This window comes from Bombus pyrosoma, linkage group LG8 (assembly GCF_014825855.1).
Source record: "Bombus pyrosoma isolate SC7728 linkage group LG8, ASM1482585v1, whole genome shotgun sequence".
NCBI classification, from domain to species: Eukaryota; Metazoa; Arthropoda; class Insecta; order Hymenoptera; family Apidae; genus Bombus; species Bombus pyrosoma.
Window position 1 is genome coordinate 10,056,454 of NC_057777.1, and position 27,722 is coordinate 10,084,175.

General features: G+C 30.0%; 1 protein-coding gene across 11 annotated transcripts in view; it reads right to left on the reverse strand.

The window, feature by feature from the left end:
- The window catches only part of LOC122569956 (octopamine receptor beta-2R-like), a 172,310-nt gene extending 154,992 nt beyond the window's left edge, over window positions 1-17,318 (reverse strand). For 8 of the 11 annotated variants that reach the window (XR_006317636.1, XM_043731655.1, XM_043731656.1 and 5 more), the window contains exon 1: window positions 16,700-17,318. The gene's annotated coding sequence lies outside the window, so the exon portion shown is untranslated. Of the gene's footprint in view, window positions 1-3,333; window positions 3,409-4,773; window positions 4,828-16,699 lie in introns of all 11 variants that reach the window. The other 3 variants (XM_043731657.1, XM_043731653.1, XM_043731654.1) reach the window with 2 other exon arrangements.
- Window positions 17,319-27,722: the final 10,404 nt, after the last annotated feature.

Here is a 27,722-nt window from a genome sequence, read left to right on the forward strand (position 1 = left end):
CCGCGGCTACGTTGGCGACTGGTTGTCGCCTCGATCCCAAGCTCATTGTCACGGATCCCAAATAAGTACACTCAGGTTGAATGATAATTGTTTAATTACGGCTACGGTAGAATCTAAATTGCAATATTACGGGATTTTCCCAAGGTTCCCAAGGAAGGCTCCGGTGTTCTTTCATCTCCGACATATATATATATACTTTTTTATTTTTAATTGATAAGAATAAAGGTTTTGCACTTTTAAATGGTTTTAAATAAGTGTTCCGTTTTGCCAGACCACTTGGCCGAAGCGGATATTGCTAGATTTCCGAAAAATCTTATTTTCCTTCGTAGCCAAATACTTTTCTTAACAAAGTGTTTAATCGTTTTAGCCTAAAGGCCTGCTTAAAACTCCTATTGAAACCCTATGGCTCTATTGCCTTCTGATTTTTTGTAATTACAATCCAAAGTTACGTGTTCCATTATACCCCACTTTGCCCTACTTTCTTCATTTCTTTCGTCAAAGTACTCACATAGGATTCGGATCTGTCGCGTTTAAGTTCCAATCTATTTGAGATTTCGTATTTCTATATTTCTCTATTTCTTACGCACTTTAACAAATCACTAGTTTTTGGGAGAGGTTATACATTGAATTTTAAAGGTAAATGGAGAGTACAAGGATTACTTGGATTTTAGAATAATAGGATTTTAAAATAAAAATGGTTTCTATTCGAATATCTATTGTCCAAACATTTTACAATGTTTCACTATTTGGAAATTGTACTGGACAAACATTTCATTATTTCAATGTTATACCATGCAAATGTTTTATCATTCCGACGTTCTCCTATTCGAGCGTTGTACCATTCGAACATTCTACTATGCAGATGTTGTTGCAATGCACTAATGAAACGTTTTACTGTATGAAAATTCCACTATTCTAATATTGTACCATTTAAATACTTCGCTACTTGAATATTTTATTGTGCAAATGTTTTGCTGTTTTGGCCTTCCAGTACTTAAATATTCCATTATTTGAACATCTTAGACCTTGATCATACAAAGAGTGGCGAGCAGTGAACTCTGCCGCTCAGTTGCTGTATGAATTATTTCCTATAAATCTATGAGTTTGATTTATTTTCTGCCGCTTTGTCATCACATGTTTGGTCGCTCTCTGTATGATCAAGGCCTTACTGTTCAATCGTTTCGCTATCCGAATATTTAATTGTCTCAACGTTTTACTATTTTAACGTTACGTTATCCAAACATTCTGATACTCTCGTATTAGTATTTCATTGTTTAATTGTTCCACTATTCAAATGTTCTATTATTCGAATATTATAGCGTCTAAATATCCTACATATTATTCAAATTTCACATTTGAACGTTCTCCTATTTCTCGGATCCTTCTCCAACCTTTTACTGTTTCAGACGTTTCATTATGTAAATATTCTACTGTCTGACAGGGGAACTGAGCACTTTTTATTTCAAATGAGGAATAATACATAAAAAGACCAATTAATTATCCCAAGCAGAATAACGAATAAATTTATTTGTGAATAACGTTATTTGCAAATAAATTATAAGGTTTCATTTGAGAAAGATTACCTTCAAATAATGTATTTGCCAAATATTTAATTATTCCACGTAATAACAGAAGATAAACGAAAATAAATAATTGTTTTTCGTTTATATGCAATACATATTCATTGGCATGAAATGCTTATTTTAGGGACAACTGCGTATTGGAATATTTCATTAGATCAACCTACGTAAAAGATAAGAAATTCAAGAAGGAATATATAAACCAGACTTATGTATTAGAACTTTAGAGTTGGAATTCCGTATACCATAGATAAACATCTTTATATTTCCTTGAAGAAATCAAATAATGAATATCTATATATCAAGTAAAATAACAAATATTCAAACAATTTATTTTACAAATACATTGTTATTTAAATAACGTTATTTAAGTTAAAATAGCAAAGCATATAACAAATAAAATAAACATTTTACCTATATAATTATTTGAATAAAAATTCATTCTAATAATGCCCATCCTGTCTAAAAGTTCTACTATTTTTATTATATATCTTATATCTTTTATTATACCTACTAGTTCTATTTTAATATTCGATTCAAATTCGAACGTTTTAATGTTTAATATAATTTAATTTAATGTTTCATTGTTCAAGTATTTCACTATCTGAATGTTTTACTATTCAAACATTTCTATATTAAACTCTTTCGCTTCTCAAACATTTTACTCTATTCGATCTATCATGTACATGTTACATTGATATACGTTAGTAGCTTATGCATAATGCTAGAGATAATGCCAACTTTTTGCTTCTTAAAACAATCTCAGTTTTTCTCCGCTTTTTTCATCGTTGAATCGTAGTTCACAGGAATTATGCAATTCATTGAATTACAACATAGCTTTCCGCATTCGAACATCTAACATCCTAATGCTCTGTTATTTGAACAATGTTTTCTTTATCACTTTAGCATGACATTGGCTTTATGTTCCAATATCACCACCTATTGTATAGTAGCATAAAAATAGAAACATACAATACTAATTACTAAAACAGAAAATATAATACTTCAGAAGCTAAAAAATGCTAAGTATACGACAGGAGTCGCGAAAATGTACGACGTTGGTGGAATATTCTCGCTTCGAAACATTTACGTTGGTAGAAGATGAGACACTTACATAACGTAATCTAGTGATAAAATATCATTCAACGCAAATGAATTACATTAAAATATTTACATTACTTTCATATAAAATTCATAATCGTCTTCAATTCATTAAAGGAATCAGAATAATTGACAAAATAACAGTATAACAATATTCGATCCTGTTGCTAATAATCATGCAATTGATCCGATGATAGTTTTTAATTAAATAAAAGACTTTCATAAATAAATGAATAATATTACAGTTACGTTATGTCTAACTTATCTCATGTTAAAATCTCAAACTGAACACATATTAACTAACATTTAAAAAATTAAATTAAGACAAAAGAAAGAAAAGGAAAATACCACTGTAATAAATATTAACAATTTTTTATGCCTCTTTGAATTTTCCAAAGATTCCCTTTTATTAATCTTAAGATTTTATTATGGCAATAATAGAACATTTATGTGTTATTACGTAGATAATTTGTTATTAGTACACTTGTTAGAAGTTTAAAATAAAACTTTAAAATATTATCGATCGGTTATTCAATACACGTATTGAAACATCCATAACATTTTTATCTGAAATCAGTTAATTCACAGCACGTATTTTCAATTTCTTACTTATAGCATATACATATCGTTACACAATCGAAATTACGTTAACCTTGCACGGTGCATCAATCTTGGCTACGTCTTAGAATGTAAATCGCGTTTCTTCTATCCTAGAACATCCTCGAGGCTAATGGGAAAAAAGAACGGTACGAGATATTAAATCAGTTGGACTATCGTTGAGATTGAGAAATGTAAGACAAGTCGTTTAAAGTAATAGCTTCGAATTGTTCCGAAACCTTATATAATGTATGTTGCAGACCTTTTGGAAATTATAATGAAATATTTAATGCTAGAGGATTTGCGATTTTATTACAATTTAGTGAGAGTAACAAAAGACATTCATTACCTTATATTTCTCCCTTCCTTACTTGTGTTTGGCTTAATATGAAAAACCGTTTTTCTTGATTTGACAATTATCAGCGAATTATGAACTTATTGCCTCCCCCGTTACGTATCACTTTAATATTACTCTTTGAAAATCTGCCTATTGTATCTGATGGCTTAAGCTGCATTTTATCAGTCTTTTAGTGCACTTGCTGGTTACATTATTAAGTTAAATAATTATTTTTCGTAACAGTGATGAGACACACGCGAACAGTAAAGTGTATAAATTTAATCATTTTCAAGAAATTGTATGAACAATCGAAGATACAAATATCTTTAATCAACAAACATCTGAAATTCGAATCAATACACGTAACATTCGAAGATATATTTATTTGTTATATGTATGTAGCTTTATTTATTATATGTGTCAGTAACTACAAAATTTAATGAAATTGAAGAAGATTTCATACATTATTTTATAGACAATGTATTATAGAAATAACGTTAGTATCTATATTTGATAATTTAAAAATTTTTTTAAATTGAATAAACCAAAACGTATCTAATGGGATTCGAGTTCGTCCATTTTGTACTATTCAACGTCAATTTCAGTTTGTCGCATAGTGGAAAAGCACAATGTAAGATATATAGTTTAGCAGTTGTAACCCTGAGTTAATTATATCCACACATATACTTAAGAAATTGGTATATTGCATTGTTCAGATTAATAAGATTTACGAAGGAAAGGAAAAGATCTATGAATATATATTTTCTGAGACAGAAAACAATTCATAGAAAAGTACAAAAACTAAAAACCGTGACTATAATATGTAAGCTATATAAAAATATTCATTTCAGAGATAAAACTGTATCATTAATTACAAAATTTATATTTGTTTATAACATAATTTGCAATTATTTTGATCCCAAAGTAGTTAAAAACAGTCGTAATATCTATTACGTTGTGTGTCTGTTATTTCCTCATAAAACGAAAGAAACTTTTCGGACAACCTAATACTTAAACCTAACTAACGTAACGCAAATTTTTTATCTAGTCTCATAAAAATGAAAGAAACATTGAATGTTATAAAACAAATACAAGTTGCAAATTTCCAAGTAACACTTTTTATTTAGTGACAGTACAGTTAACACAAGATCTACTTACAATTCCCCATTCTACTCCCGCATCCACTGAACAGACTCAAAGGAACGACAGAGACTAAAAAAAAAAAAAAAAAAGAAAATAAAGGCATGGTGGCTTGTTATACGAGTAACAAAGGAGAACAATACCTCGCAATCGATGAAATACCCTCAAAGAAATAATCTACATCGTCGCACTTGACTGAATGAAGCAAAGAACATTGAATTGCGCGCTTTATTTATTCCTTCTAGCGTGGAAAGCGCGAAATAAGTTGGCAATAGGGGCGAAGAAAAACGTCAGGTTGATTTAATCGAGCTTATACCAAATCGTCTATACGATCTTCCTTTAAATACCACACGTTCAGTAATTCTGAGCTGTGAAGGAGGTTCTCCAACGACGACTTCTTGATAAATCGACCACTTTAAAAGAGCACCAGGTTTTTTACGAGGAAAACAATGTTCCAAGCTATCTAAACAGGTTCCGTAAAACGAATTTTCGTTAAATAAAAGTTACTATTATAGTTTATTTCATTATAGTGCCAGACAGAGTGACAGACAAAAATATACATATAACTAGAGTATACTATGTTATTAAATTGTATATTATAGAGACTCTTTCAATAATGAATAAAAATAACAAACGTCAATTAAATTATTTGGTATTATAATTTATAGTGTATTTATGTAGTATAATTATGAGACGAGATTCACATAATTGTAACATTGTGTCGATACAGAACATTAGTAATATGGAAAATATTTCTGCTTTTATTCATGCGATAAACGAATTGCACAGATATTTCTGTCCCTCGCTGTATGTGTATTCCGTTAAACAGGAATTTTCTAGCAGTCATAAGTTTTCATAAAGAGGAAGGTTCGAATAAAAATATTTAATACGGTAAGGTTTATGCTTTGAGAAGCTTAGATATCCACAATGATTATAATACTGTTCAGAATAATAAATAGAATACTAAACTATGAGGTATTATAAGAAAAAATAGGCAAAACCATATCTTTTCTGATTGTGAGATAAAAGCATTAATTATTCTAATTAATTAATTAATTTGAATATTAGTCAAATGTGGAGAAATTTATTCTTTCCAAATCAAATTTAAATAATGTAGCGAAATCAGTCCTTGCACTGAATATTTTCTGTTCATCTATTTTAATCAACGAATAACTCAGTCTGCTGAATATTGGGGTTAATGCACTTTTGCTCTCAATGTGTCATATGTACAGTGACTCACAAAAATACTTGAATACTTACCACGAAAATTGTTATGAATATATTATGTGTAATATGACACTTTTTGAAATTTCATTAGCGTGATGAAATGTGACTGTCATGATTATACTGGTAAAATTTGAAACCAATTCGAAAATATATGTAGGAAATACACGTTATTTACTACATATATACGAACACTCGTTTCAGGAAGATTAGTGCATAGCATGAACAGTTGTTGTAAACATACATTTATTTCTGAAAATAATCCCAAATGGTCCAAAATATCTTATTCATATAATGGATAACTGACTTTTCGAATAAATCGTATACGTGCAATGAATACTATGCTCATGTAAATTTTCAGCTTTCTTTAGAAATTGACTATTGACATTCATGTTATCTTATTACGATGTTAATAAAATTTCAAAATATTTCATATAATACACATAATATATTCGTAAAAGATGTCTATAGTGTAATATAAACCGCACGTTTGGCACATGCAGGTACATTTGGAATATTTAGAAAAATAATTAAGTTGTTAAAACTTGGAATTTACTTGGGAAGTTTTACCATTTGTCATTGCTATATCATAACGTAACTTGTTTATAGACTTCGAATAATAAACAACGTACGCATACGTAGATGCCAAAAGTAATATATTATGAGTAGTGTGTTACAAGTAAACAAATTTAAGGAAATTTTATACATTTTTTATCATTTAATTTCCTCTTAGATTTATGAAGATAATTAAAAGTCCATAGCATTTTAGATAATAAACGATGTGAATATCAAAATTAACATAACTAACCGTACTTGCTTATACTGAAAATGTTTACCTCTAACACCAATTATATAATATTTTCAGTCTTCAATAACCGAAGAAGTTAAAGTTAATCCTAAGAAATATAGAATACGACACACAAACATTTTATTCATAAATCCTTCTCTTTCCAAATTAAAAGGTACCATATTAAACAAATTAGAGTCGCATCAAAGTTATTTATTGCAGTAATTATCGTGGACAATATAATAGAACACATTGTTAGTATTCCATTTATTAGTATTTCACTAGTAATTTTTGTCACTTAATATTACCAATTAATTTTAGAAGCATTGTCTAAATTTTCATTGCAGGCTCAGATAAAAAAGTAGTAAAAAGAGACTTTCACATTTTCCCTCGCGATTTCAACCAGTTGCAATATTTTCAAGACTCTGTTACGTGTCATCCAGTAAACTAATTCGTCTAATTTCTCAAAAATACTCAGGTCGTTTGGTCCAATGTTAGGAAACTTATTATTTCAGAGAGTGTCCGAATATTAATGTCGATCACTGTATTCACGCGTATTACATAATAAATTCAGAAGAGATTGTATCATCGTAAAAAATTCATTGTTTGTGCGGATCATCAAATGTGACGGGAAATTTAACAGCTCTAATGTACTTGATCGACTGATGCGCAAATATCGTGTCACACATGGAAAATAATTTCGATTTAGAGGTGGTCGCAGCTAAAAGGTTAACGATGATTCGCAACAGGACACGTCGACTGCCGCATTACGGGCCGCAAAAGAAATATAGAACAGGTGCGCTCGGAACAAATGGCCGGGAACGCTTGTTCCAGTTGTCACGCGAAACAGTATCGCATCGTGTGATACGATCTTATTTGCTAAACAGAATTTTCCTGAGTCCACTCGGTAAACAAAATTGTTTGCCGACACGACACCGAACCAATGTCATCGTTTTTCGCTATTAGGATGGCATCGGTCGACGATGTGACTTGTGAGATAGTTCGACGCCACCTGCTGACGTACGGAATATGAATGGGAAAAGGGATTATGGTACCATAATATTACAGAATCATCAAACCACGGAGACTACAATAAGGCATATTCTGAGATCATGAGATTATAACAGAAGTTCCCAACCATCTCATAAATGCATATCACTAAAACCACAATAAATTTCAGTCTCACTAAGGAATATATATCTTGTATGTAGGAATTGAAGACTATACATTTAATTGGGTTACCGTCATATATTTATGTTACTCATATCATATATTTTTATTTCGTTTCTAATAAAATAATTGAATACTTGAACTAAACTCTAACATAGTTATTTAATACTGAGACAACCGTACAATGAACATTCACAAACTTTTAGATAACATTTTTATAGCGTATATTTTATAAATTTTATTATCCACATATCACTCAACTATTTCTCATATGCATATCACAGCTTGAAAACTGCTGGTTTATAGGATTACGAGACTATGGGCCTTTTGAATTACAACACTGTAAGACTGTGGAACTTTAGAATTATAAAACTATAAAAAAATAAGGAACTATAAAATTATGAGACGATGTTGAGCGTAATATTGTAGTCTTATGTATGAAATTATACAATAGAACAATGAAATTACCAGATTATGAGATTCTAAAATGAAACAATTATGGAACCATGAAACAGAAAACTATAAAACAATGGGGTCGTGAAGGTATGAAATTATGAAACCTTAAGGCTATGAGGCTATAAGAATTATGAAGTCATGAAACCGCGAGGTTATAGGGTTTAAGCACAAGATTATGAAATTATGAGATCATGCGTCATTACAATCATAAAGGCTGTAAAATTATCGGATTGTGATCTGTAATTAGAATTTGACATTAAATATCCATTATGTAAATACTTAGATAGTAAACAACTTTGAAAAATTCTATACAATCTTTTCATTGTTTACTTGTTGACTCATGATAAAATTAGAATTATAATAATTTAATAATTTTTTGTCATATATTTATATTTTGCTACTCTATTAGTCCTATTTCTTATTTATCTCTGTATTATCATGTACTACCATTATATACAATCAAAATATTATTTTCCTCCTATCGGGGGTTAAACTTGTTCAATCCCAAATGCACAATTGATATTTTATAAAGCAAATATTATAAAATAATTTTACATTCGAAATTATCAGAAGCTCAACGTTAAAATATATTACTAAAATACTTCAGTATTTTTATCGGTAATGGAAACATTCGTTTTAAAATCATAAAAACTTAAATACCTCCACCATCAAGTCACAACAATATAATTTAATTTTATAATGGAATAAAAAATTACAGCTGAACATCCTTAATCGAGCACTGAGCAAACTCGTTAATTGAACCGGTAGTATTTCAACGATTTATACGACTCGATTTATACGACTAACCGTTGTACTGATTGAAAAGATTACCTTGATAAAAGAACGTTTGTCCTATTGAAAGTTTTATGTAAGTGAAAAGTAGGTATCTTCTTGCAATATGAGAATTAATGTTTCGGCAATTTACTGTAAAATATCTGCCATTTTAAATCTCACATTTTTGTTTATTCTACAACATTACTATAAGCTTTTTCTATTACGAAACCGATTTTTAAAAAGATCCACACAGTATAATGCACAGTATAATAAAGCAATCAAGGATCTTCTACAAGTAATTGCTTCCTCTTTGCTAATTATTTCTTCACATTTCCACTACTATAAATCTTGACAAATATGACGTATCAATACTATATAATATTGGATTGAACTGAGAAAATAATGTATTAATAATATTAATAATATCGTACTTTCCCACCAACAATACTAGTCCAAAAACATTCCTAGAATACTCAAATGTTTTTAAATGTCTCAAAATAATCAATAAGGCGTTTAAGACACATTATAGATGAAAATTTCTGTAGCTTCAATGTTTATTTAAACGATAAACCACAGTATTTGTATATCAAACACACAATAAACTCTTCGAATTCACTGTTTCGATGACGGAAGATCCAGCGAATAATAGAAACAAACGGAAATCCTTCCACATGGAACTGTGACGTCTACGAAGCTCAAAATGTAAATATAAACGGCGTATACGGTTTCAATGTTCCATAGCAATTTTATTGTTCGAATTCTCGTCGCCCCATAATTTCAGAAGCACCGCGAGGAATGAATCCACGTTTCCAGGCTGAAAAATATGCGCGCGTATGAGTGAGGAACGGGAATTTCCTCTAAAAAGCAAATATCACTGGATTATTTCGAATAAAGCTTCACGCGATTCCGGTTGAACAAATTTCATGCGACTTATTTAGGATGGGATACAATTTGTTTCGTTTAATAACGGTAAAACACGATTCTGATAATGTATTCTATATATAGAATATCAAACTGATTTTTATTATGCAGAAATATTGAAAAATAAAGGAATGAAACAATATATAAAACACGGTACTTACAACATATTATATTAACTGAGCTTTAATATTAATTTAACTCGTATTTCATTTTCTGTCGATAAATTTATTTGTTAATAAACCATAGGTTTCTCGTATTCTCTAAAAATTACGTTTATTTATATGAATTTTTTGGCGTATTTTATAACCCACCAATAAATTTGTTCATCGATAAATTATAGATTTCTCGCATCTGATGAAAGCTGTGTTTATTCATTCTCATTTTTTCATGTATTTTATTATTAGCCGATAAATTCGTATAATAATAAATATACACGTTAATTTCATTCTGTAAAAATTGTATTTAACTATTGTACTACTGTAACATACTCTGTGTCCATTGGGCGAAATGAATGCTTGCATATCCAGCCGAATATTTTACAGTATATGTACTGTATATCACAAAAAATTCAGCTACTCTGTTCAAATATACATTCAATTTCTCTATCGTAATTTCGACAAGAATAAATATATTTGATAAACACGTATTTCTTTATATTTACCGATGTCAACTATTAATTTTTTTCTTGCTTAATTATTAATCATTAATATTATTTGCAAATGAGATAGCCAAATTCTTAATTAAACTCAATATATATTGCTTCTTGGAAATTGTATTAAAATATGGTTCAGGAGATTCAATCCCATCACACAACAATTCTGCTCACTGTAAAACAAATTTATAGTTATTACAATTAAAATTTTTCCTTGATCTATTGTCGATATAGATATTTCCCAATCTGAATCTGCCACACCAACAACAGGTTATCTTTTCTCTTCACGTAGCTTTTGGTATTCTATAAAAATGTCAAATGTGACGTTGATTCGTGATTTGTTCTAACACACAATCCCTAATATCTTTTCATAATAAATCAATTACCAAAATTCCGACCATATTGTACTCGGCTAACTTCAAATTTCAAATTGATATGTAATACAAATATCATTTAACAACACTTTATAATCATGAATTCTAAATGACTTACTTATATATTTCTGAAATTGAAAATTTCATATGCAACGAACGCAAAAACTACGATGCGATGCGACGCTGTGAGAGGAATAGTAAATCTGCCGAACAATATGAATAGCCTATTAAATTGAGAGCGAATTCAGACAGAATTCAGATTAAAAACGTAATAAATTGCACACGATCTCTATTCACATCAGAACTGTACCAAAGGTTGTAAATTACAAAATTTTTAATTACCGACTTAGATACAAACGAATCTAAATCTTTGATGTTAAGGCAACGTTAAAGCCAACTAAAAATACAGTTGCAACGAAATAAAAATTAAAAAATTTCACCAGAATAACCATGTAAATATTACAAAAAGTGAGTGTAATTGAATAAATCTACATTATAAGAATTTATAATAATACTTCAACTATATTGTAATAAAACGTTTCCTTTTCCTTATAAATATTTTTACGACATAATAGAAATCTCAATAGACATCACTTTGTAAATTTCTTGAATAAAAATGCAGATATCGCTTAGTGTCATCAGAAACGCTTCGAACATAGAATGGCAGAACTTGGTAAATCTGGGGAGATAATCGAGAATTAATTGCGTTTCGAAATCTGTCGACGTTGCGAATCCTTTTTCTCCAAGAAATAGAGCAAAATCGATTGCTTCTACTAATAAATCGAGCTTCATTCAATTTGACCTCGTTGAAATTGAACCATTGATCGAGTTTCATTCTCGTATAGTTCTTCCACTTGAAACGTGCGTATTCCTTCTAACTGCATTAACAACTTGAATCAATCTACTTAAAGTCATTGCAACTAGTACTAAAATTCCGTGATTCCAGTGAAATTATTCAGCTCCCTTCGAAATCAAATTCGTTTCATTTTTTAATTAAGAGGATTTTGAATTGACAAAATGAATGAAACTCGATTCTTTACAGAAATCTTGATTGACAACTTTTCATTGACGAAATATCCAATTTTTTCTCTTTTCTGCAAAGTGCAGTCAGTAATTCGGTTATTAAATAAAAATAAAATACGATCTATGGATTTTAATTTCATCGATCTTGATTGCACATTTTCCATTTTTTCTAGAAATTGAATTCAGCTTAAGTTTTTCATTTTATATCCTTCAACAAGTTTTCGTGCTTGGTACAAATTATATTTATATATAATGTTTTTTTTATTATTTATTTAAATTTTACAATTTGTCCAGTAGGGCATTTGGTAAAATATTATAGCTGTAAATATATATATAATAATTGCTCCAAAATTTCATTCTTTTGTTCACAATTTGTATACACAAATTATTTAATATTCAAACTTCTACATTTAAAAATTTCCAATCCTATTCAACGGAATAAAATACATATCATATTTACAAAATTAATAGTTCCATAATAAGAATTTATTATGTCAACGAAACAAATCGATATTGACGAAAATTAGCAACTTTATTTTGTACACCTTTGAAAGTGATATTTCTTTATTTATTAACTTTAAATATTATATGTCTACATAATATTTTCTATTCAGAATCATTTTTCTTTACTGACAAATGTTTCTTCATCTCTGATAGAACATTATTTATATATCTATATATTTAATAAATCGATAGTGATGCATAAAAGCCCTTGGATGAGCATATCTTTGTCAAATGTAACAAAATTGATCAAATATTTATATATTTTCTTTGACACTTCTTTCATTTTCTAACTCTTCTCCCTTTACTTTTTTATTTCGTTTGTCTCATATTTATAGAAGAAGACGTGTGAATTCCCTCAGGCAGAATATTTTCGTATATCATTGCATACTTTTACTTTACATTATTTTTAGTACATCTATATTTGCAATAGCAAGACGTGTTTAAATATTCAATTTTCTGTAGATTCTACGTTCCCATTCATTCGATTCTCCCTCAATGAAGAAATAAATTAAACCTGCCACATTGACTAAGCGATTCGTCGAAGTACCCTCGAAATTTTGCCCTCGACGTGAAAGCATCTCTGCTAGTAGGCAAACCGTTGACCAAAAAGCGTTCGACTATTGGAAAACCGAATGAATGGTTCAGATTCATCGCTTTACCACCGAAACTTGTCTTCACTGTGAACCTATCCCTAAAACCAGCTGAATTCCACATCAGCGACTGAATTACTGGTCAGAACTCGATCACATTTCTCACGGAGAGCTTCCCTAAAACAGCCCAATTCCCCTAATCGGTGTCGATCGATCGACCAACCTGCGTTCCTCCGTTCCTTAACGCGATAATTAAATCGTGAAAACGATCTGGTCCGTTCTTCATGCCGAATGTTCATAATTTTAGTGTTGAAATTAGCTGTTAGTGCAAACTCTATAAATATCAATACTTGGTAGTTTCAATTAATAATATTGACATTCGTAATTTACGTCAAAATTGCGATTGATGATATTTATTTCTGTTAATGTTGACAATTGTGATGAACATTATAATACTGTTAATTAGGAGCTGAGATGACAAACAAAGTGTATGCTAAAATAGAACGATTTTTTTAGTGGAATAAGGTGCAAACACGTATAAGTGCTGCCATAATATATTCTAACTTTTTAAGGTACTTATATTGTACGAAGGAATAAATATAGCTGAATTGATATATTTTTTAGCATTTATATATGATATAATTTTTCCTCTAAAAATGATAATATTGCTAAACAATATGTTTCATGATATAAGATTTTTTCTTCGTTTTAATTAACCTATAAGATGGATGGATGTACAAAATTAATCATTAAACTTTAAATTTCGTTAACTGAGATACTGATATTAGAATAATTATAGTTAGGAATAAATGCAGTAGTAATGCTTTTTGAAATGTATATGTGTAAAATATACGAATACTTAACTGTATATAACTTCCAGAAGGAAATATTTGAAATGTCGGTAAGGAAAATAAATTATAGAAATTTAATTCTTAAATAAGTAATTTTACTAAAAATGATAAAATATTTTAAATATATCAAATTACCTCCCTGTATGTATGTCAAAACTATTCATGCCATATTTCAAACATTTTTTTATTTGGATACAGTGTTACTTGCCAAATGGATGTCACAAACTACAATAAATACAATAAATTATTTTATATTATTGGTTGCGTAATACAATTTTTAAAGAATTTTAACCGAATATTAAATATTTTATTTCTAAATATACCTAAAAGAAGTGTTACGAAGAACTACGAATAATAATAATACATGAAACGTATGAGTTGTAATACGCCAATAAAAGAAAAAGTAATTTAATGGTGAACAAATAACTACTATCTACTTATTCACTCATATCCATACTTGATAAATGTCATACACCTATTACATTGGAAAATATAAATGTTTCCAAACAGCAATATTATGTAATACATTTCGTTCTTCAAACGATAATAACAAAATTCAAATATATCTAATATAATCGGATAAAAGATTTTTAAAAATTACTAAAAAAAATACCATTGAATCATAAATTTCATGTAGTAGTGGAACAATTATAAAACAAAAAATACATACTTGTAATATATTATATACAAATTTTTAAATACAAGACACATGTAAAACCGAATGATCTTAAGTATATTTCAAGCTTAGATAAATTTGGATGAAACACTGAAAGCCTTGAGGGTAGTAGATTTTAGAAACAAGTTCAAAGTAAATAACGCAAGCTTACGAATTTGAATGACCTCGTCACAACTTTGAACACAGCGACCGAATGAGGAGAAATTTAGCACGACGAAACTACACATATCTAAACTCTAAATAGTATTCATAATAGAAACGGAAACATCTGGACTATAAATATCTCAAGCACAATTTTCAATATCTATGGTATTTTTCGAATTGCACACATGGACAATAAACCACAAAGTTTCATATGATTAAAATGTTTATTTTGACTCTAACAATTCTTATAATATTATTATACAGAACGAATAACGAAAAGGATTTTAAACATTCTGAATAATTTAAGCAATTAAGCAAATTAACTGTAAAAATGCTCCGAGTTCAAAATATCCTGATTTGAATATAAATGCTATAAAAATAATAGAGAAGCAAGTTATATTATTTAAATCTTACATCAAATAGACAGTAAAAATCCTACTCAGTTAACATAAATCATCGAAGCACTAATAAAGTACGTATCCGCAATAAATAACGCAAAAGTTAAAATCTTCTGTCTCCTAATTGCCATTTACAACATGCTTATTTAATATTTTTATAATCTTAAACACAATAACTCATACAAATTTGCCCTAATTAAATAAATCAATGGCAGATTCGTAATACATCACGTAGAAACCTGCAGTTACCCTTCCTGTAGCCAGCTATTCTAATCACAACTCTGAACAGGCGCTTCAGCAACCTCTTGATAATAAACACTACACAAATCTAAATCCTAAAAGTCGTAGCTCAAATATCCGTATAACATCCAACAACGGATTTTTTGATAATTCAGTTACTTATCAGATAAGAAAATCTCAGATTTGTAGATCATTCTTAACTTAATCTAATCTTTATTTTATCGGTGTGATAATTGGTTGTTTTTCATTTTTTCTTAGAAATTATGGGGCACTTTAGAAAAGAGATAGTGGTCTATCCTTATGCAAAAGAAAGCGAGATAAAATCAGTATCTACGCAAGATTCATAGATATCTAAAGGATTATGCCTTTTATAGTTATTTTATGGTTTACATATGAAATTAAAGTTTAGCTCTATCCACAATTCGTTTCACTAAATATTTTAACGCTTATATCACTTTTGATCTAAGTAGCTCAATTAAACTGAATAAGCATATACATATTATCTGTTTCCTATTTCAATCTTCTTCACTAAATCTGCGAAAATAGTTTCTTTTGCATGAATCATTTAGAAATTTCAAAATCCTTCGAGTGAAGGAAAGAAAGAGTCACGTTTGTATAATTATTAAGTACTTACAGGGAAATAAAAATTCATTAGCTTCAACGTTAGAGACACAAACATTATTTCGTAAATTTCGTAAACGTTAATCGTGAAATTTATTATGTTCATATCACATTTTTAAAATTTTTATTCATGTAACGTAATATTATAAATTTCTTATTTCGTCAGTAGCTTAACATATAATTGAATAATCGATAATCAAATATATCATTTGTAGTACATGAAGAAAGCTTCATCGATAAAATTATAAACACTTGTATTCTAGAATTAAATCTACATGATAAATCGATGAAAATTAACGATAGTTTTATCGTTGACAGTTTTCCTTTTGAAATTTCTAGATTGAATGATGAATGAAAATATTTATCGTTTCCCCTGGGGAATGTTTGTATTTATGTATTTCCTTCATATTACTGACGCGCCCCATAAAAAGTGCAAAAGCTTTCCAATCCGACAGGACTGTTTTGTAATAACACAAAATACTTGAAAACTGTAGTCTCACTACTGTTCTGTAGATAAACACGAGAATAAATTCACTTACTTTCTGATTCCCTTAGAAGAAGAGTAGAAAACACCGAAACGAAGGAGAATTCACTTTGTTTCTACACCACTTCACACGCGTCGCTGGTTCACAAAATACCACCGTTCACGAATCCCTGCTTGTCGCGATGTCGGTCGAACACCGCAAACACCGTGGACACTGAACGTCTCATTTCACTACACTCATTCGTTCAAACACCCCTCGAAGAGAGCTTCGTAAACCCTTATTATACCGCACCCAACAGATGTTCACCCTTTTTATTCCCCGAGCGAGACACCTGTTTTCCTTTTTCTGCACGGGTTAAAGATGCACGAGACTTGTGGACAGCATGCAGCGAATGTCAACTATATTTGAAACTTTATTTCACGACCTTATCAGAGGATGAGAACTCGACAGAGTAAAATAAATTAACACACCGATTTTAGATTATTTGTTTCAATTCTTTTGTTTAGATTCGTGCAGAGGGTAGTTTTAAATTAGGAAATTCTGTGGATCGTTTTTAAAAGGGGGTTGAACACGAAGGAGACGTAACCGAGTGAAAGACACGTCGAACGGAAGCACGAACACACACGTGATAGACAAAGCTCCCAGCGTGGCGGGTCGGCCGCGACTGAATCGAGCCAAGTCGACTCGGAACTCGTCGGGCTTGAATGAGCGTGGCTGAGCAACGGAGATGCCCGAAGTGCGCCTGAGAGAGACGAACAGTGCCGCGATTGGGGTTGGAGTGGGGCGGCGAAGTGGGGATAGGGTAGTAGAAAGAGGGAGATGGATGGTGATAGTGGCGAGGGATGGAGAGAGAGAAGAAAAGAAAGAGAAGAAGAAAATTTGTACTGCCGTGCTCATACAAACGAAATATTGTTCACTTATCAGAATCGTTTTACGCAATAACTTGGTAACTTTTGGCGTGCGTAATCTTTGTACCAATTATTAACTTCGATTGAATCAGATGTTTGATTTAATGCTTCTAAATCTTATTCTCGATACAAAATTATGGTTATTGAAATGTATAAAAAGGATAATGCTTCCTAACAAAATAAAATCTAGACATAATGAAAAGATAAATTCGCGCGTAACTGTTTAGAATAACTATAATATGACGGTATTAATAATATTTATGAATTAAGATGTTCGGAACATCTATCAATACCATAACTTGGAAAACACATAGAAATAATGATATTAGAATCACTATTTTGTTCCAGATTTTCTTTTTCTGCTGCTTATGCCATCTTCTTATCATAAATAAACTTATAGAAGTCATTTGTTTTGTGAGAACTGGACATTTATTTATTTAATATACTCTCATATACTGTATTGCGTGTAATACTTGTAATTACATTTGCTTATTATATAATAAAATTGAGAAGTTTGTAAGAAATTGGATTGATTAGTTTAGTTCTCGAAAAGCTGTACTAAGAAGATGGAGGTTTTAGGTCATAGATTTCTGTTGCACAAATAATTCCTATAATTGAATAATTTTACAATTTTACATTGAATAGATCAAAATCCTCCTGCACTCGATTGAAGTAATATTATGAGCAAAATTTTGCAAGTCAAAAATTACCGGTAATAGTAAATTTTCTTATGTAATACACGTTTAAGTACATTGTTTTATACCAAAATAGTGTCCACCTTCGTCAATGTAAACCTAATATTTATGTACTATTGAATATTCTACGAATGAGTTGCTAATTTACGTACCATTGAATATTCGACGAATGTACGATTAATTCAGTGAAACTAGCCTATGTCAAAACCCTTAAAGGAGCCACTATTACTAACATATTGCGTTCATTTATCTTTCTTTTAATTTAGGCATGATACCGAAGAATAATGATACAATAGCGACATAGGTACTTATTATTCAGAAATACCACTTTATTATTTTCGATCATATATCGCCTTGAAATGTAAACTATCGATATTAAAATACTTCTTTTTTACAAATTCTGTTGCTAATATATATTTCTGATGTGTTTTATTGAAATAGATGTACATAGTGTAGAAGTTCGGATGCTCGAATTAATCGAGGACCATGTGATTGATGTTCTGACAAAGGAATTTTCCGATAATAGAACAATTGTACATATGTTTACGTATTTTAAAAAAACATAGACATTAATAATAACAATCACAAATAACAAAATTAAATATGATTTTGATAAAGATCTGTGGATGAAAATTTTTGAGTTTCTAAATCACATAATTCTTTCAGCAAATTTAATTTGGTGAAGTTTTATTCTTTTCGTGCTTTGTATTTCGTGCTATTTTAGTCATATTTCTAAAGACTTAAATGATTTAAAATGTTAAAATACTCGCCATTACCATTCTATTTATGTTCCAATTTGTTATCTGAAGCACACATAATACTAGCATCATAGTCAATTAAAGAAGTTTTATTATATGGAAACCATTATATCGCGTTGGCGCTGCACTTTTAGCATTCTTAAGTTATTTCATTAATTTGTGTTTTGTGCTTATAGTTAGCATCACACATTTTTGTCGCGACAACATTACGCTGTGTTGTAACTGGCTAATGTGCTAGGCTGAATCTTTACTGATTTGTACAGTACATCGCGTTGTGTATTTACATTGGACTGTTTAATACATACGCGACGTGCTTGGATATTAGAGATTTCATATAATTGAGATTCTACTGTAATTTAATTATTTAAAGCTATACAATATTACTGAACGTTTCACTCAAGAATTTTGATACTTGTGCATTACTTATTCGTAATTATATTGGGCTTATTTCAGCACAGTCTCTGGCAGTTCGGAATCTACCTAATATTGTAGGTCCCACATGTCTCCAAATATTCCCGAAAATGATTGCTACTTACTCTGCGTGTACGCATTCAGGCATTAGAATACTGCTGTTTTAGTATCGGAAACAGATGGCTCTGCGCCTTAGAATACTAAAACCTCGGCGTACGAGCGGCAGTTAATGCGATTTTAAATAACATTAATAACAATGACGATATATTTCCTTAAAATGCGTACATATTTCCTACAATAAATAGAGAAATGAAACCTGCATAGAAATTTGTTATACGTTCCTCATTCTGTACTTTTTGCATAATGCATAAATTATATATAATATAACATATAATATACAGAAATATCTTACATATTTCATGCTTATGTGACATATTTACTAGGGTCTTTTGAAAAGTTTACGGCTTTAAAATGAAGACATACTATTTTGAGACTCAAATTACTTTCATTTTCTAGTCTTAGCAATTCGGTAATTTCCATTCATCGATCTTACAAAGCAATATCGTGCATTTTTTCACAGTCCCTTCTGTTGATGGAGTTTTCGGACGTCCACTATGCGGGTCATCTTCCAAACTGGCACGATCACGTTTAAATTCTGCCATCCATTTCTTTATTGCAATATGTAATGGTGTACCATCATCCAACACATTTCATTAAAGATTTCTATTGGTGTTGTCTTTTTTAACGAAAAATTTAATTACGGTACGGTGCTCAAACTTATTCACTTTACGGCAGGCAACGAGAAAGCTTTCTTTAAATTAATTTTTCCGAGAAACTGTACGATAGATCAATGTCAAACTTAAAAATTATGTATAAGATAGATGCAACTTCGGTATGTGTAAATAGAATTGAAACATTATCATAATCTGGGGTAGGTAAAGCCGCGAAAATTTCAAATAACTCATGTATCCTATCAAAATGATATAATTTATTATAATTATATAAAGAACTAAAAAACAATAATACATAATCAATGTTAACTAATCACTGATTGTCAATTGTTAGGTTTAGTAGCTAAAGTAGTTCAGTTTTATTAAGCTTATCGTGTCATTAACATTATCGTGATTTATGTGACTGACAAGCAAATATACGAAAAGTTTCCTTGAATATTAATAAGAATGTCAATACTTTTAAAAATTCTTATCATTTTTTTTAAATTTCACAAGGCAAAAAAGTGTTATATTTTACACGTAAATATCAACAATAAACAACTGTAAATTTATAAAACTCTTAAAACTTATTGCGACGCAAATTATAATATATTAGAATGGCTAAAAAATTATTCTTAAATAAGTAATGTATTATAGAAAATATTCGATTTTTAAAACTTATGTCAAATATATTTTTGATATATTTTGCATAGGTTAGATGAATACATGTTATATGCTTCTTACATATTTAACATGCATAAATATCCATACTCTATTGGTGATTAATGCACAACCTGGTATATTCGAAACGTTGTAAATGCATACTCAATGTGCTGAACTGCTTTTTTTTAATATAATTTATTACTAGCATAAATAACTTTTTATGCATTGAATGAATACGAAGACATGAGTATCAGAAAGACGATGCACTGCAAGAAATATGAAGAAAATTGTGGAAACAAAAGAGAGAATAGCTAAGTTAGAAACTTGTCTGTGGAGAAACCTATGATGATGTGATACTTGACAAATATGAGCTTAAAGTGGTAGATAGAAAGAAACATATAAGAAGCTTGGAGGAATATACCTAGTCTTACGAAAAATACACGAAACAGAGTTATAACAGTAATAAAAAAGAAATAACAGAAGTTCATCAAGAAAGTGTAAAATACATGAAAATAATTAAACAAAATTGCAGTAAGGAAGAAATCTGTATAAAATAAATGAAAGAAGCACTGTAAAGGATAAGAAAAAGAAATTTTGTAATATTCGAGAATAGCTTTGAAAAAAATAAACGAACAAAATAATATGAGAGAAAGGAGAAAGTAAAAATAATACTAATATGGTAATGAAAAATGGAGCAAATAGTCTTTTCTATAATCTGAAAGAAACCAAGACTATAATACAACAATAATAAAAAAGATGGGAATATCCGCAGAGCAACGAATACGGTAAAGAAAACAGTGACGTCGGGTACGATAAGCTAAAGAAGAATCTAGAATGAAAGGCAAAAATTTAATGGAAACGAAGGAAAAAATAACGTTTAACAGAAAAAGAGTGACTATACTTTCAAAAGGTACAAGGGTAGAAGAAGAACAAGAAAGAAGGGGAATTACGGGGATTTAGATACGATAATAATATAAAGAAGCTAAAAGGAAAGGAAATAAAATGCAAAGAAGCGTTTCGATGAAAGCTATAAGTAGATTAGCGTGGCTAAATTGAAAAAAGCAATATCTTCGACGAATTTAGAAGAAATCTGTAATTATAGATTATAAAAATTAGAATTGACTTAAGCGGTCAAAGGATATTTAAAAAATGATATTATATGAAATAAAATAATATTTCGAAATTTCACATGTAGATCTTAATATTTCAATTTCTATATGTTATGGAAATTCCAAATTCTATGTGTTTTGTTGTAACAATTTAAATGGTCCAATTACTTTAAGAGTTCGAAATAACTCGAATCTTCTTGTTTTCAGTTTATGTTCAACATTTACGGAAAGTGATAGTGACAAAATTGAATCAGACTAAAAATAAAACTTATCCAATAATACACTTAATATTCTTATCAGGGATAACAGTTCTTCTCCTTTTTAATATGTCCCTAAGTGATTGAAGCAAGGAATAAAAATATATATTTACTAACTGTGAAAAATATCTTTATGGAAACAAATCCTTAAGCTCCTTTTCAACGCAGGACCCGGCTCTAATTATTTGCAGAATCAGAATAGATCATGCATCCTATGTTAATTTTATTTCCTCTATTATGAAATTAAATTAAAACCAAATATTACATCTGCCAAAAGTTTTAAAATATATCGATGAAATAATAAAACATATTGCAAATAGAAAGCTATTATACGAACTATTATTAACAGAATGTAATTACACTATATAGGAGATTTATTACATATAGTTGAGTGAATTGAATCGATAAATACTCCAATCAAATCAATGTAATAAAAATACATGATTTAAACTGACGCATGAAAGTATTTAGACATTTACCATAGAAAAATTGTATCTGTACACATATATTGTATGTTATATAGAGCATTTCGAAATATCATTAATACTGTAATGAGACACGACTGCTACCATTATATTTATAAAATATGATACTGAACTGAAACTATATATGGAAATTACGAGATTTATTTATTGTAAACGTATATTTAGTAAAAGCTTATTATACAGCATAAATGGTCGCCTGAAGCATATAATAAATGTTAAAGATGGTCTCGCGGAATATTGAGAGTTGTCTATCTATTGATAAATCTGATGGTGAATCTCTTGATGAAGATGATCTATTTGAGGATAAGTTTTACAAAATAAAAGTTAAAATATTTACTAAACTAATAATTTTCTGGCATATCTACTCGACGAGTAGGTTTATAATTTTGTATGGATAATTTCGAGCTGTATCGACTAATGTATTTAAAAAATATATGATTCCATTGAAAAAAACTAAATTGACCTTCACATGATCTTTACTCGCACACTTACAGAGAATCTAGTAACGTCAAAATATGTCTCCCTTGACGTTATTTAACTTTTATCCGAAACATTTTTCGATATAATTAATAGTATCTAAAATATTTCAGCTTCAACTCTTCTCAGGTAATTTACCGTGTATGTAGATTTTCAGAATCCTTGAAATTTTTACCAATAAAATCATGGTAGTTGGATGTCATTACGAAGTCAGTCAAATTTCAAAATATTTCGTATCACACACATAATATATTCATAAAAGATACCTACAAGTATTCGAATTCTTTTGTGAGCCTCTGTATAAGAAACAAATACAGAAGAATCACAGACAATTTTTTACAAATTAACATGTAGTATGTCGAAAAAGCAAATAAAGAAACAAAAAAAGACAATCTATGGAAAATAAATATCCGTACAATATTCTATTCTAATTCTTATTCGATAATAATTTTTTAAATTCTCAGATATTCCGAAGGATCACAAGGAACACTAACTCCACAACCACGAAATGCTTTTAGAGTAGATCCAAAGGATTCGCCATTATTAATTGTTAGTACTCACGAGTCAATGGCTGACAAGAAATGTTGGGCGCTACTTATCCCGGGAAAACGTTCGATTATCGAGAATCCCATAATAGATGAACTTGTAACGATACTCAATCCCCATGAGGTGCATTATGTTACTGTTCGTGAAAGACCATAAACGCAAACATACACGAGCTCAGCATGGAAACCGATTGCACACAAGTTTTTCAAGCGACTTGCCCTTATTATAATGCGCTGACAGAAAATTACAGTCTGCTCGTGGATCCTCCTATCTGCACCAGGTCACATTTGTGCGCTTCATAGAAGTGAATACCAGGAACATTCCTATTTCTTCTTTCTTTCCTTCTTTATTTGGCTGTAAATATCCATGTGCTAACTATTCGTTATAGACGAGTCTATTGTCGAAAAAGAATGAATAGAAAGAATATATAGATTAAACAAAGCATTTAAAAATGTTTTTTACCTACAAACGCATTAAAGAGAAGAAAATAATATTTTTAATTAGGTATTATTCAGTAATTCAGTTTAATAATAATATACGAAAAACCTATATATGTTGAGCACATGCGGTAATCATACAATAAGGTATCACTCAATTAATGAACTCATATCACTAAAAATAAAAAACCTAACGGGTTCACTGCATTAATCTTGCGATGCATCTTCCATTTGGCCAACACCTCTTCTGTTCTCTTGGACGAACTTCTTGAATGAACAAATTTCTAATAAAGCCAAGGAAAACAATTCTTCAATGATTAGGGGGTAAAATTGGAAGAATATTTGATTCAAATCATAACTAGAGATTTATCTAATCAAATAGAGGGTCTCCGAAAGCATTAAAATTCTGAAAATTTTGGAACTAATATGAGCTTGTATTTTTGAGATTTGTATTTTTAGTAATATGAGTTAAAGTCTTATGATGACTGATATCTTATTATATTATTACCGTGTGTGCTCAACGTATATAGGTTTCCCTGTAATTATATCATTATTATATTTAAGATAATTGTTTTCTTGTTTTTAGTACACTTTTAAATAAAAACCATCTTTTCTTACTTTTTCATTTTGTACTTCTTAGCTTTAACTATCATCCGACAATAAATAATTGAATTGAATTGAATTTTTTCAGATTTCACCTTAGATAATCAGACTAATTATTTCTAATCAAAAAATTATCAATTTTTTTATTTCTATCGTAGCATCATCGAAAATGAGAAAACGATCCACATTTCAGCTTTTTAGTTGGCAAGTGAAATTTTGCTTACAAAATTCTATCCAGATAGACAGGCAAACAGAAAGGTAAGCTAAAAGTCCATTAAAAATAGAGAACAGAAAGAGAGAGTAAACAAAATAACGTATAACGTTTTGAGTTTGTTTAAGTTATTTGGATTGTAAATGCACAAATAAAATAAAAAGAAAATCTTGGATTGTTTAGAAGTATCTTGTTATAGCTTTTGCAGTTTATTGTGGAAACGGTGTGGTTACATTACAGTGTAGAAAAATATTTCATTTTATATAATAGTGATAGAATATTATAAATTATTACAATACATACATGTAAATTTCTTCAGCTATCGTCATCTCTCGAACTTTGAAATTATTCTGTTTTTGCACAGAGTACATAATATGTCGTGCATAGCAAAAAATTTGTTCAATTTGTCAGCAATATTTATTTGAGATATATAAAAAGAAGTTACATTTATATTACATATTATCTTTCGCTATTGTTACCAAGATAATGATTTTTTATATCAAGTAAGTATAAATTTGTACACTGTAATATACTATAAGAACAGTTTTTATATTATTAAGATATTATTGTAGAGAGTTTTCGATACTATAATTACGAAGAAAATTAATCATACCTTGAAGGTTTTTCTACAATATTAAATTGAATTATAGATAGGATGCCTCGACTTTTAACAACCAAACTTTATTAGTATATTCTGTAGGTACAACCATAAACATGTTATAATACAGACACAGATCATTTACAGCATCCGTGAAAAATTAGAATAAAAATACGAAATATGAAGGGAAGCGTAACAAATGTACGCTATATTATATTACAAGACAAGAATAGATTTAACACAATTATTAGTTGTTAATACTCCATTTCAAAATATTCATGTTTCTACTTGTGCAAAACTCATAACGAATTGAATTTACTATCCTATGTAGCGCATCTTAGTTTCATTAATGAAACAGTCGATTCTTTGTACCAGTTAACCACGCGTATTAATGCTGCTCCTTTCTTTTTGATAATTAACAACATATATAAGTCGAGTGACGTTGAAATTCGAGACGAAAGTGTTGTTTTCTTTGTATTTCATATTTTTATTTCACATTTGTTTCATATTTGTTTAACAAGGTTTTAAATGAACCATATGTATAATATTCCTTGCTTAATTATATCCACAGAATATTACTGAATACCGTGTGTGAAATAGAACTTCCTTTATCCGAATATCCGTTTTCTGAACGTATTATCCGAACAGCATATTTCCTGTTAGAATACTCTATGTAAATATACACATTGCATTTTTTCCTCCTGGAGAATTCCTCACTTCGATAATAATTATAATAATCAAGCACATTCATCCGACAATGTTATATCGCAAAACACATTAAATTATAATAGCCAAGAAGTATTATAGACGAAACAAGCAGTGACAGTAGTGAGAAAGATGTACCACCTTATTTTCATGCATTTACAGCTTTGGAATTAGGGTTTAGGGTTGAAGTTTCAAATGAATATAACATACTAATGGTATTGAAAAAATCATATGATTTACTGCTAAACAAAATTTATGATTCATAGGTTTGATCTCCTTCAAATTTCATGAAAAAATAATTGGAATTAAGCAAAGCAGATGCCTCTTGATTTTGTATTCGATTTGTAAAGTTGCATACAAAACAATATTCATTTTTTTATCTTGACTATTGTATGTAAAACTCAATGCTAAACACTTCTTGTTTCATTATACGGAAAATCTCTAATCCGAATTTTTTTATCTCTAAAGTAGTTCATACAAGTGAGGGTTGTTTTCTAATTATAAAACTATTATTTGTATATTACTATATCCCACTATACTGATGGAAGGTTTTCTTGTTTGAATACTTTCTCATTAATTTTGAATTAGAATACTGTAGATTCTACTATACCAACAATAATTACTCATATCATCAACCGCCCACGAATCGCAAATAATCTTGCAAAATGCAAACAAAAGAGAAAACACGGCAAAATTGAACAAGCTTCGAAATACGTTGAAACATACACCTCCATTTCCCTCAAAATGATTATATGTATAAACAACACGATCAGCACCACGCAGCGAAAATCGGCCTTATCGGAGGTCATCGGAGCGATCTCGGCGAATTATCAGACACGCAGCCAGCGTGAGCCGCGGCTACGTGTCAACGCCGGCAAATAGCTCGCGTATCTGCAGATTGTAATTAAGTTTCGCATAATTACATTTTGGTGCTAGTTGAATCGCGACGCGCGAGCACCGATCGTGATGCAATTCTCTCGTCTCCGTTCGACCGATTCCCATCCGACGAGAGAGCGAATTAACGAGCACACCGGACGATTTTTCTCCATCGATAAACGACCGATCGAATCGGTCACAACGAATTGATAATGGCATCGTCACGTGCTGTCCTGGTCCGGGATCAATAAAATAGTCTTGCTGTGATGCGAATGCGAAACACAGCCTGCATTGTTCGAACATTGTACAGGATGTTTCAGTATTAGATCCTGGGCAAGGAATGATAGTAAAATATGATCATTTTTGGATCTTGTTACTTGTGCGAAATTTTTACAGAGTATATAGAACGTTCAATATGGCTGGGCCAAGTACTAGATTAGGAAGGATACAAGAGAAATTTCAGAAAAGAATATTTCAATGAGTAGAACTTAATGACTTCGAGTGTCGTGTCATGTGTTACATATATACTACGGCTCAAAAATATGTAAACATTTGCTTATGTAGTATCGCGGACATAAGGCCTAGGAGTTAGCGGGTGAACCACATACAATGTCGCGAGAGCCGAGGC